This window comes from Microcebus murinus, chromosome 2, assembly GCF_040939455.1.
Source record: "Microcebus murinus isolate Inina chromosome 2, M.murinus_Inina_mat1.0, whole genome shotgun sequence".
NCBI lineage: Eukaryota > Metazoa > Chordata > Mammalia > Primates > Cheirogaleidae > Microcebus > Microcebus murinus.
Window position 1 is genome coordinate 78,956,781 of NC_134105.1, and position 12,552 is coordinate 78,969,332.

General features: G+C 34.0%; 1 long non-coding RNA gene across 1 annotated transcript in view; it reads left to right on the plus strand.

The window, feature by feature from the left end:
- LOC105885770 (uncharacterized) overlaps window positions 1-12,552 on the plus strand; it is a 31,418-nt gene that overhangs the window by 1,216 nt on the left and 17,650 nt on the right. The window lies entirely within an intron of this gene.

Genomic DNA, 12,552 nt, shown 5'->3' on the forward strand with positions numbered 1-12,552 from the left:
GTAGGCGGTACATAATCAAGGTTGTTATTTTGCAGGACAATGTATTCTAATGGCTATTTAAAAATATATATATTATTCTAAAATGTGAAGCTCCTTTGAAGAGCTTGCTATTCATGTTTTGCTCTAGAGCTTGCTGAGGAGACAGGAGAGATTTCATTTAGGCTTGGTCCCAATCCAGAAATCATTTCCCTCTTCCTTGAGGATATCTGTACTCCAGATCTCTCTCTTTTTCTCCCCCAGTTAGATGCCTTTTCCCCTTTTATCCCATAACATTTTATACTTATTTCTATTAAGGCATTTATGGTACTCCTTCATCGTCTTGGCTAGATTTTGATCACCTTAGAGTCAGGTATTTCCCCTTTATCATTGTTTTTTTCATTAGTACATTCATCATTTTTGTTCAACAAATATTTATGGAGCATCTTCACTATGCCAGACACTGTGTTAGGTTCTCTGGATATAGTCTTCAAGAAGACACATCACTCTCGTGAAGATTATACTACGAGCAAGCAAAATATGATGCCTGCTTGGAAGATAAAAAAGGAATAGTACAGAATAACTGTGGCATGGATACCTTGGGTGGTTAGAGAAGGCTTCTCTGAAGAAGCCAGCAGATTACCTTCCAGACTCTGGAATTTACTAGAGAATGGATACATTTTTCTTAAATCAAATATTATTATTATGAGAAACTATAAAGTTAAATAGAAACCTTAGAATCATCCTTGACTTTTTTATCCCTGTTCCCTCATTTAATCCATTCCCAAGCTCTAAGGAGTCAGCCTCATAAACAGGTCTTGAATCACGCATTTTCCATCTTCAGTGCATCCACCATGGTCCAAGCTATTGGTATCCCAGCTTCTACTCTTACCTCCTCTCTACTCCAGATTGAGGTTTGAAAAATATTAATTGGCTCATGCCACCCGGACACACACCCACACATCTGCAAACCCATAGTGTAAATCCTTCAATGGTCCATTGCAGTCAGAATATAATACACACTCTTTAATGACTACTGAATCCTGTCTTGTCCCTCCTCTTCATCCTCATCTATGGGCCAATCTTACCTTGATTCATTATGTTCCAACTACACAATAATCTTCTCATCCTCCAGCCACTTCTCTCACTTTTCACATTGTCCTCCACTTGGAGATCTTCTTTTCCTTCTATTCTTCCTGTAGGTCTCAGTGAAGCCTTCCCCGACCCATCCCCACCATCAACAAAATTAGACCCAACCTATCTTTGTCATTTTCGTTCATAACAACTAATATTTTTCATTAGAGACCTGCCAAATTTTTTTGCTTGCTTATTTGAATGTGATATGTTTAATATATGTCTTCCATTTAGAATGGAGGCTCCAGGAAGAGAGGGCCCATGTCTGGTATAGTTGTCTGCTGAATATTTAGTTCCTAGCCCAGGAATGAAACATAAGAGACCAAAAATACCTAGTGCTTGAATAAACAGAGTAGATCCTGACTTTGATTTATACACTAAGTAGTTCATTTTAGAAACTTTAAGACTACCTCACCATGTATTCCTGTCGTGGTACTTATTGCTGAAAAGTAAATCACAATATCTATCAATAAATTTCTAGTTAAAATGTATCAAATTAACTACTTCTCTTTTCATGGATTGATGTTCCAAAGTCAGATGTTACTGCATTTCCCTACAACCATACCTTACTACTGTCTCTATATCCTCTTGGAGATAGATATATATATGTGTGTGTGTGTGTGTATATATATATATATAACATATATATACGACATATATATAAATATGTTATATATAAACATATAAACATAAGCACATATTAACATACAAACTTATATCCCCACACGTATGTATATATTGAGAAAGAGAAAGGAGATACCCACATATGTTTTGACATATATAATGTAGGTATAATATGATATATGCATAATTATAACACATTATTTCTTCTCCAATTTAATCAGTAAGGTTTAATATTCAATTTCCTAATATCCAGGGATAAAGACTTTTCTGCTTTTTAGGTTACACTATAATACAAATTTAACAGTGAGCAATTGATGCTTTGCTTGTTTTATGGATACAAATATCCAAGTTATCCTTAAGAGTTAGACACTACATTCCCATATTTGTTTTCTGTGATTACGTTTCTCCTAAATGACCATACAGGATAAATTCAAATTTTATGTTGTCTTTCTGAAGATAAGAGATTGATCAGTGACAGTCAACAACCAAATATAAAATTTTAAATGTTATTTTACCTTCCCCAAAACTTCCCCAAACAGATGTATCCTATTCTGAAATATTTAATTAAGGCATCTAATCACATTGCTCACACACCACACCTATATTCTGTGACCAGTGATTGAATCTAATATTTTAAATCCATTGAAATTGCACATTAAACACAGTTGTACCTGTAAATAATCCAAGCTGTTTAAAGCTTACTGCAAATGCATTCACACCACACTTTTTAAAAGTTGTAAATTATGATGGCATTTGTCAAGCTGTCCCTCCATCTGGAAGCACAGTCAAATATCAGGTGTTCTACATTAATTTTTTGTAGGCTTGGGAGAGACAGCTCATCTCTCAACCTAGTAGTTTATAGTACACAAATGAATATTATTATTATTATTACCATAGTCAGAAGTAGGGGTTATGAGTCATCTTTAATTTCACATCTGAAAAGTTATTCAATATCACAAATTCAGAAACATAATAAAATTCAGATTTCCATATGCCTTTATTTTCCTCCAGTAGTCTAGCATTAAGCAACATTTTGGGGAGCTACATCTTAGAAGATGATTTCCTCCCAAAAAGTCAGAGACTTTGAATGCTCATGAGACCCATTTTTTCCTCCATGTGATTTTCTAGGGCCAAATTAATTCCTATCCAAACTGATTGGTATAATGAGCAAGGATCAGTTGTGCCCAAATATTTTTACTGTTACTGCTCAAAAAAACATACAGTATATATATTAATTCATATTTTATTCAATAAACCAGGTATAATGGACTCAATTACATAGATATGCTACATATAAGCATTTATTACACAAATGCACAGATAACACAAAGAAACTACAAATTCCTCTTAGAAATTTATGCAATTCAGTTATTTATTCAGTGCTATTGTTTCAGGCACTGTGATAGGGATTAGTGTACCTCAGTGTATAATAAAGATATTATCCCTGTTATCACAAACCTTTAGCCATTAGCTAAAAAACACATATTGCCACTTAGTGATTTTGAGTAAATGGTCTAACTGAATCAGGTTATTGTGAAAGTCAAATGTCAAATGTATGCCATGTATGCGATAGTATTGTATAAGTTGCAAAGTCTTATTTATATAAGTTAATATTAAAAATTTAAAGATATAATTCTCCAATGTTCACATTCTGGAAAAACATCATTGGTGCATGATTACCTATGAAATGATTTGGGGTAAAATCCAATGTGAATGGGAGGTTTATAGACATATCTAACTTAACATGAGAAGGAAAACATCCTTTAGATTAGAATGAGTATTCTCTGAAAGAATTTCCCTCACTATTTAGAAGCCTTTTCTTTGTTTTCTTGCTGGAATTTTCGTGTTTCATAATTTCAAATTTATTTATGTCTGGGTTTGAGACAGAACTTTGTTGTAAATTACTTATTATTCTTTTTGATCATCTGTAGTAGATGTTGTGATGTGCTTCCTAGATTCCCACAAATCCCACAACCATTTAAGCCTGAAGCACTCATTCCCTCAGTGGCTGGGACTATTGGTAGTTGGCAGCTCTCTGCTGAATTCTTTCCTGAAAACCCCTCCTGGCTAAAGAGAGTCACCTTATTCAAAGTTCATGTCCCTTCATGGAGCAGAAGATATCCAGCGACGAGTTGATGTGGGGATATAAAGGCCTGGCCTGTGCCTTAATTCAAGACAACTTTGAGGGGCCTTCCCAACTTCAGAGATCCCTCAAGGGGATCAACTTAGACATTTTGGGGGACTTCAATAGAGTTCGACTTCTAACTCGATCCATCCTGCTTCATTCTCCCACTCTCACTGGTCTTCATCAAGACAGCACTGCCCAACAAATACATTTCCTGCATGCACATTTCTATCAATCACAGAGTCTGCTTCCCAGGAAACCTATGCTGCATTTTTATAAATAGCTGTCTTAATATAATGCATGTAACTGCTATAACAAAATACCATAATATGGGTAGCTTTTAAACAACAGAAATTTATTTCTCACAGTTCTGGAGGCTGGGTAGTCCAAGATCAAGGCATTAGCAGATTTGGTGTCTGGTGAGGGCCCACTTTCTGGTTCATAGATGGCATCTTCTTGCTGTGTCCTCAAGTGGTAGAAGATACAAGGCAGCTCTCCAGATCTCCTACAGAGGCCCTAATCCCATTCATTAGAGCTCTGCCCTCATGATCTAATCACCTTCCAATATGCTCGCATTGGTGATTAGGTTTCAACATGTAAATTTTGAGAAGCCAAAAACATTCAGACCAAAGCAATAACCAAACTTTAAATACTGTAAATGTATGTATTGTCTTTGACTCAGCAACTCCATTTCTAATATTTTTAAGAAAAAGATTATTCTCGTATGAAAAATTTACCCAAAAACATGATTCACTCCAAAGTTGTTTATACAAAATTAGAAAAGTAACAATATATATGCCCTAAAACAGATGACTGATCAATAACTGATTATTAATATGTGCTTATGAATGAATGATGTGGTGAATCCATATAATTCAAATTTATGTAGTCATTAGAAATAAGATTATAGAAGAATATTAACAGGGAAAGATATATATAAAGAGTATATATCAATAAATCAAATAACATAATAAGGTCTAAACATACATGGACAAGTGACAAACACATATTTCATTAATTACATGAAAGATTAAAAGTTTCTTTGAAAAACTTCATTGCATTATGAACTAATACACCAATGCACATAACTTTTATATGTTTGTATGTGTGTTCATATAAGTGAAACCCTCATTACTTCTACCCTGGTGCTTTGCACATATTAGGCACTCTGCAATTTTTCATATGAGGTATTTTATATCAAAAACAATGCCAAAATTCTCTGTAATGTTCTATTCCTTATAAAGTCTATTCCTTGCAAAATAATTATTAATATCATCATAGTTTGGGGTACAAATTGTTTAAGAGTTATAGAAACTTGCAAATAACAAGAACTATTTAAGCTTTAACTAAACAAAATCATCTGAAACTTTGGATAAAGTCCTATTACAAAATAATTATTTGTATGTATTGATCTATTTAATCATGAAACGATAATCCTTTCCATCTTTTGCTCCAAATCCATCATGTCTTCCCATTTCACTCAGTAGGAAAATGTCCATACAATGGCATCCAAGGCATGTAAGATCTACCTTCTTATTTATTCTCCCCCTAATTCCTCCTACTTTTGTTCACTCCAATTCCATCCACACAGATTTTTCCATTTGCTGTTCCCTTTAGCTGCAATGATATTCCACCAGATATTCCAACACCCAGTCCTCATCAGCTTCAGGCATTTGCATACAGGTCACCTTCTCAAGAAGGTCTTCTCTGACCACCATGTTTAAAATTGAAGCTCCCATTTCTCACATTTACTATCTCCCCCTTTCCTGTTTTTTCTCCATAGCATATAACACGAATGACATTTGTTTTAATTATATGTGTGTTCATTGTTTGCTTTCTCCTACTAGAATGTAAGTTCTTTGAGGTTGTGTTCACTGCTATATCACCAGTGTCTGAACCAGTGCCTAGTATACTTTAAATGCTCAATAAATATTTTTGAATAGATATCTGAAACAGATGGTAGGTTATAGTTCCTTATCTTTTCATACTTCCATATTAGCATTTAATATTCAATATTGTACATTTATGTGTCTGTCTCATCCACCAGAGAGAACTGTTCAAGGGCAAGGACTATGTCTTATTAATCTTTGAATCCCTCAGCTTATAAGTGTCCAGAATTAAGTAGATGTGCTCTAAATACATGCTGATTAAATAGTGAATGTATTAAAAATCAACATATTTATGTACTTTCCCAATAGTACCCATCCCAATGCATTTTTTCATGTTGAAAAATTGAAATTTATCATGTATATCAATCAGAGAAACTCTAAGCTAAAAGCTTACCATGAAACATATATCCTGTTTTATTCTTGTCTTAACAACTCATTTGTCAACACTTGATAAATATTTATACAAAGTACCTATTGTATTGTCCAAAAATTTTAAAATATTTCCATTTCCTTATTTCTTGTCTTCAACATATTCAAAGAATTTCATTAGTTTTGTGTTTTCAAATATTCTGAGAAGTCTTTTCTTCATTTATTAAAAATATTATCACATTATATTTTTAATATTTCCATCTAATTTGCAGAATTCAAAAGAAAATTTGGTAATTTTTAGCAGAATAACCATTCCTAAAGAATTTTAACATTCTTTCAGAGAAACTGATATGTTACATGTTTATGCCATTATATATGTTGTGTGTGCCTATATATATATATATACATATACATACACGTGTGTGTATATTTTAAACCATTCATCATAGTTATTCCAATTATTGCTCAAGATGTCATCACTAAACTTACAAATCCAACTATCTTGTTTTAGGCTTCAATTAAAAGAACTTGTAGGGTTTTTTTCCCTTATTCCTTTTTTGGGGGGAGGGAGTACTGGGCAATGCTGATTACTATGATTCTTCCAAGTAGCACACATACATTTCACAATGTGAACTTTGATAAATGTCCAAATGGATTTTAAAACTAAGTAAATTGAGTTGCTTTTTGAGTCCCATAATTTATTCCAGCCATCTGTGTTATACACACACCCGTTTGTTCTTAAGGACTTTATGATTTTTTTTGCCCATCCCCCAACCCAGCACCACCTTTAGGATATGACAGCATTAACATATTTCAGGATTGACTTTGGCCCCTTAAAAAATATAATACATCTTTCAGTTGAGAAGCATTTTTCAACATAACTATTTGCAATTTAGAGATTAAAAAATGGAGAAGCAAAACATTCTTTTGGCATGATGCTTTCTATTTAAAGGCCACCAAATGTTTCTTTCTGAGAGATTGTATTGAGCTGTTAGGATCTTGGCATCCACTATTGTTTCAGGGAAAGATTTTTCCTGGCCCACACTTGTTGTTCCTGGATAATGAATGACTAGAGTATATGGACAGAGCTACCTTCCATCCATACTAGCCTTAACTACCATTGATTGCTGCCTTGCATCCTCTTTTAAACCATGCATACTTAATCATTAATTTTACTTAGAGCTAATAAAAATAGCTGACTTTATTGATCATCTACTGTATGTGCAGACCATTACACATAATCTCTGATTTAATTATCATAATAATCTGAATTTAAAGATAGAGAAACTGATGCTTATGTGTTTTATTGGAGTTTCTCATACCTAATTTCCTTTTTTTTTCTGGTAAGAATTATTAAAACAATAGAAAATTGTAGATATTGTTTGTTTTAAATGCAATATAAATACAATATAAATTACATAAATTACAATATAAATTACATTAAATGCAATATATATTACAATGTAATTTATAAAGTACATTTTTAATTTTATTCATGGAGAATGATGCTAACTTTTAGAGTTCCTATTTTGTTAAGCTGTGCATTAGACTCTTCATATTAATTATCATATAGTTAAGAAAATTGACGCTCGGTAATGATAATGCTACATCTCCACAAGACTGATGGGTGGCAGATTCTGGATCCTTGGGCATAATTCCTACATTCAATACACCATCTATTTTACTGTTCTGCCTTTAAGAGTAATATGTTCCCCTACAGAATCTATTTTGCTCTTCTAGTCTAGTCTAGTCTAATCTATAACCTATCATAATCCTGATGTTTAAAGAACAATAATCTCTATATCATGTTTTTCTGTGCTAAAATAAGAAACAAACATATATGAATATGTAGGTTATATATGACTATATATGTGTTACATATCACCATATGTATCAGCCATATCCTAAGTAAACATATATATTTGTAGTTGATACATATAGCAAATCCATGCCCAGGTGAAGAGTTCTATCACAGATTTTGACACACATATATTAAATACTATGTCATCATTCTCCTATGATTTGAACTAAGATAAATTGCTGAACTTAGAACACAAATTTCTAATAAACTCATATGATACATTGATACAAGATGCAATTTATACTTTAGATTGTCCTGAAAATAAGACAAATTTGACTAAAGTGATAAAAATAGAGAATGATTAAAGAGTTTGAGATCATTTAGCCTAGAGAAGATAAAGCTAGCTAAGTTTGAATAAATTATTGCATTTAAATAGGTTTTTTTAATAAGCATAGTGAGCAGTTGTTTTCTATTTTTACATCAGGTCAGGAAATGGTTTAATAAATTATGAGACAGTTTAATTAGATATAAGAAATAAAACCTCTCTGTGTCAAAGATAAAATATATCATGGACTACTACGGAAGAATTGAAGTCTTTATACCTGGAAATCTGCACAAAGAACATAAACAACCATTTATCCCAGTCCCAAAAAGGCAAATTGCTGGACAATATGATCTTAACTAGTTATTTCTAATGTTTTGTTTTTAAAGACCTCATAACTCTTTCTTTCCTTTTCCTCCACCTCCCCCTGCCATTCATGATAACAATATCTTAAAGCAGTAACAATTTCTGGCTTTCCTTTTTAAACACGACTGATTATAACATTATTAACTGAAGTTTCTCTTTTGTATTGTTAAAAAGTAATATATCTACTAGTTTTACAGGAAAAATGCACATTCCAAGGTTGGCCACATTTATATTTCATAATATACATATAGCAATTAGATTGATTTAAATCATAACACTCCTCTGTTAAAAGCTTATTGATGGATTCTCATTAAGAAAACCCCGTATTCCTTAGAATAGTCTATGATGACTGAAATGATCTGAACCTTCCTACATCTCTGATCTCATATCTTCCCCATTCTTCTCCAGTTTATACATCAGGCACTATGGTGTTAATATTTATCCAACATACCAATTTCTTAGCTCTTTCTATTCTTTGGCCTTGGATTAATACCAAAATGATGCAGCCAGCAACCATTCAGTGATGTTGGATCCAGCATATGCCGTTCATAGGACACAGCAAGTGTAATCTCTGAGTTTTCTCTTTACATCATTTTCTCCTGAATGTGAACAGGCACATATACACATCAATATCTACCTCTTTCTCCTAATAATTAATTTTCTTCACTTTATACACATTGACATCATATCTGTATTTGTATACTTGTTTGTTGTCAGCTTCTCTTTGTGTATTTTCTGCTGTGTATTCTCTGTGTATATTTTCTGCTATGTGTTCTCTCTATTGTGTATTCTCTGCCTACACCTAGAACAGTGTCTGGCTGTCTGGCGCATGATAGACATTTAATAAATAAGTATTTCACTTCTATTTCAACTTAAAAGTAGATATTTCTGCAATGTCAAAATTTGATACAAATATTGTTTATAGTTGTATAGCCAACGTCAGTATAATTGTGAGTGAATATTACACTTGCCATCCATATGGTTAGTCATCATAGAAAAAGAACTGTAGTCTAAAGGTGAAGTGGGAAGTATTATTTGCAAAGATCATTACCATTTATTCTTTCTAAAACCAAATCAAGGCTATTGTCTTTAGGTTAAAAATGTATTACTAAAAAAACTTACAGTGAACTTCTTTTGTCCATATAAGAAAACATTTTCCATTTAAAGAATGTGATTCTCTTTCTTATGTGAGAAGAATTTATTCCATTCCTTATCTGAGAATTTTATTGCCATTTGCATGTTGCCTGGAATACAAATTGTACTAAGTAATCAATCAGTGTTTAATTGCTGCTCAAGTAAACCCTTGTAATCAGACTTGCTGTAAAAATGTTAAGGTGCGCAAAAAGCATAAGGTGGCATTTTCTCCTCCTTCTTATTATGCCTGTGTAACTTCCATTAATACTAATAGGAGGCACAGCTGGTCGTCAACAGGAGATTACAGGTTGCTGTTTAAATCATATTTTATTTTTATACCTTGGCAAGATTTATGTATTGAAATCAGGTGGCCAGATTTTTGCTGTTGTTAAGAAATCTTTTACTCTGAAAGAATGAGATGGGGGGTGGTGGGAATTGAGTCTCACATTTTTTATTTTAGGAATATAAAGACTCAAAATCCAAGCAGCAGCTTGCCCTTATACAGCAAGTCTGTCTTATTCTTTAGCACCAGCTGGAGTCCCGTTTCTAATTTGCTGTGAAGAATTAAGTGATTTGAGACCCATACCCTGGAGTATTTGACCTCCAATGTCAACCAGCTAGCTTTGCAATTCCCTTGGCTGGAAAGTTTCTCCAGAATTGATTTGAACTAACATCAGTTAAAATACTCTGCAATATAGTAGTAAATATCATTGCAAATCTGAGTATGACTTTATAGCCATGAAAATAAACACACTGTAGAATATTAAAAGGAAGAGTTTAGGCACCTGGAGAGCCTTGATGATCAGAAGTGTTGTGATAATGGAACCTTTTACCTCAAGGTCATCATCTGAGTCTGGCACAGTTGGATGGCTTCACTGGCTGAAGATGGTTGTTTGTAGCATATGTGAACTGTGTCAGTGCTCTCAAGCTCATTTCTTTGTGGTCAGGTCCATTTGTCATAAAAACAGTCCTTCCTGTTATTCTCAACTGCCACAGTGTTGACAATCCTAGAGGAGAATAGAAGGACTAATAAGGACAAAGTTAGTGCAGTGTCCTGGTTACCCCAGCACACACCAGTCTCCCTTCACCTCAATCTTCATTTCCCCATGCTGTCACCCTCATCTGGATTGTCTCCATTTTTCTTCTCTATGCCTAACGTAGTCCTTTAAATTATTATATTTAACACATCCCTCTCCCTCTCCATGAAACTTCTCTGAGCAATTCCTATCATCATTAGATTTTTCTCATTCCTGAACTTGCTTGGTACTGGTTACCTGAAATTAGATATAATACCACTGCCAGTAAGTGATGAGGTCAGTAGTGTAGGAAGGAATAGGAGAAGGATATTATTGTAACCAGGAGACTACATATCACTGTCACCATAACTCTTAAACTTCTCTGTCCTTTTCTCTCTTCATTTTCCCTTCTCCAGCTTTCACTTCGGTTAATTAACCACATCCAATGGAGCCATATCCTACTCCTCACCCCTAAATCTCACCCTCCTCCTCACCCTAGAAAAACCACCTACTGACAACCTGTAGTTCTGGTACTCTTCATTTGCCACTGCCTACCCTAACTTACTGGACTATCACCCTAAGACATGAAGGGTACAATAAACTTATAGCCAGGGAAATCTTGATGAACTTGACCCAATAAAGCAGAAGAAAGAGAAAGCAAATGGAAAGTGCCAGTGAGAGGTGAGACGGAAAGTTGTAGGTGCATTCTCAAAATTCCTGATTGGAAATTAATATCAATTACCATTCATAACTCATTTTCCCAAATGTATTATTTCATATGCTTCTTGGGATACTTTGTACAATTAATTCTATTTTTCAAGTATACTATCAGTTAATTTAGCCTTATGATTTCAGACATTCCCCAAGCTTGAAGTTGTATGTTTTCTTCCACTGAGTAAAAACTACATTGTGGGACTGCATAACAAAAATAGCTGCCATTTATTGAGAGATTATTTTATGTCACATATCACTTGAAGTGCACTATGTGCATTATCTCATTCAATACTTAAATCAATCTCAGAAAATGTTATTATGCTTGCTTTACAGTACAGGAAATTGGGCCTTCAGTAGTTTAAATTCCTAGACCTAAGACACTGCCCATTTTTTTTTTTTTTTTTTTTTTTTGAGACACAGTCTCACTTTTGTTACCCTGGCTAGAGTGAGTGCCATGGCATCAACCTAGCTCACAGCAACCTCAAACTCCTGGGCTCAAGTGATCCTCCTGCCTCAGCCTTCCAAGTAGCTGGGACTACAGGCATGCACCACCATGCCCGGATAATTTTTTGTATATATACTTTTAGTTGGTCAATTAATTTCTTTCTATTTTTAGTAGAGACGGGGTCTTGCTCAGGCTGGTTTCGAACTCCCGACCTCGAGCAATCCACCCACCTCGGCCTCCCAGAGTGCTAGGATTACAGGCGTGAGCCACCGCGCCCGGCCGACACTGCCTATTTAGACACCTGAAGATCTAGCCTGAGATTCTACCCAATATATCAAGTTTGCACTGTCTTTGCCACTAGGTCAGATTTTGAGTGTAATATTCCAGCAAAATTGATGCATGCATTTCTTTTTTATCTTTGATATCATATGACACATTAATGGGCACTGAATAAATGTTCAATAAATACCTGTAGCTTTGAGTTGATGTTCTAATAAAATTGTACGATCAAGTCATGGGAATTTAGAGGTTCATACTCCTGCAAATATTGATTTTAATTTGAAAGAAAAATTTGCCCTACCTCCTATTACAGTACCTAAGACTGGATATAATGCATGTCTTGATTTTCTACTAGTGA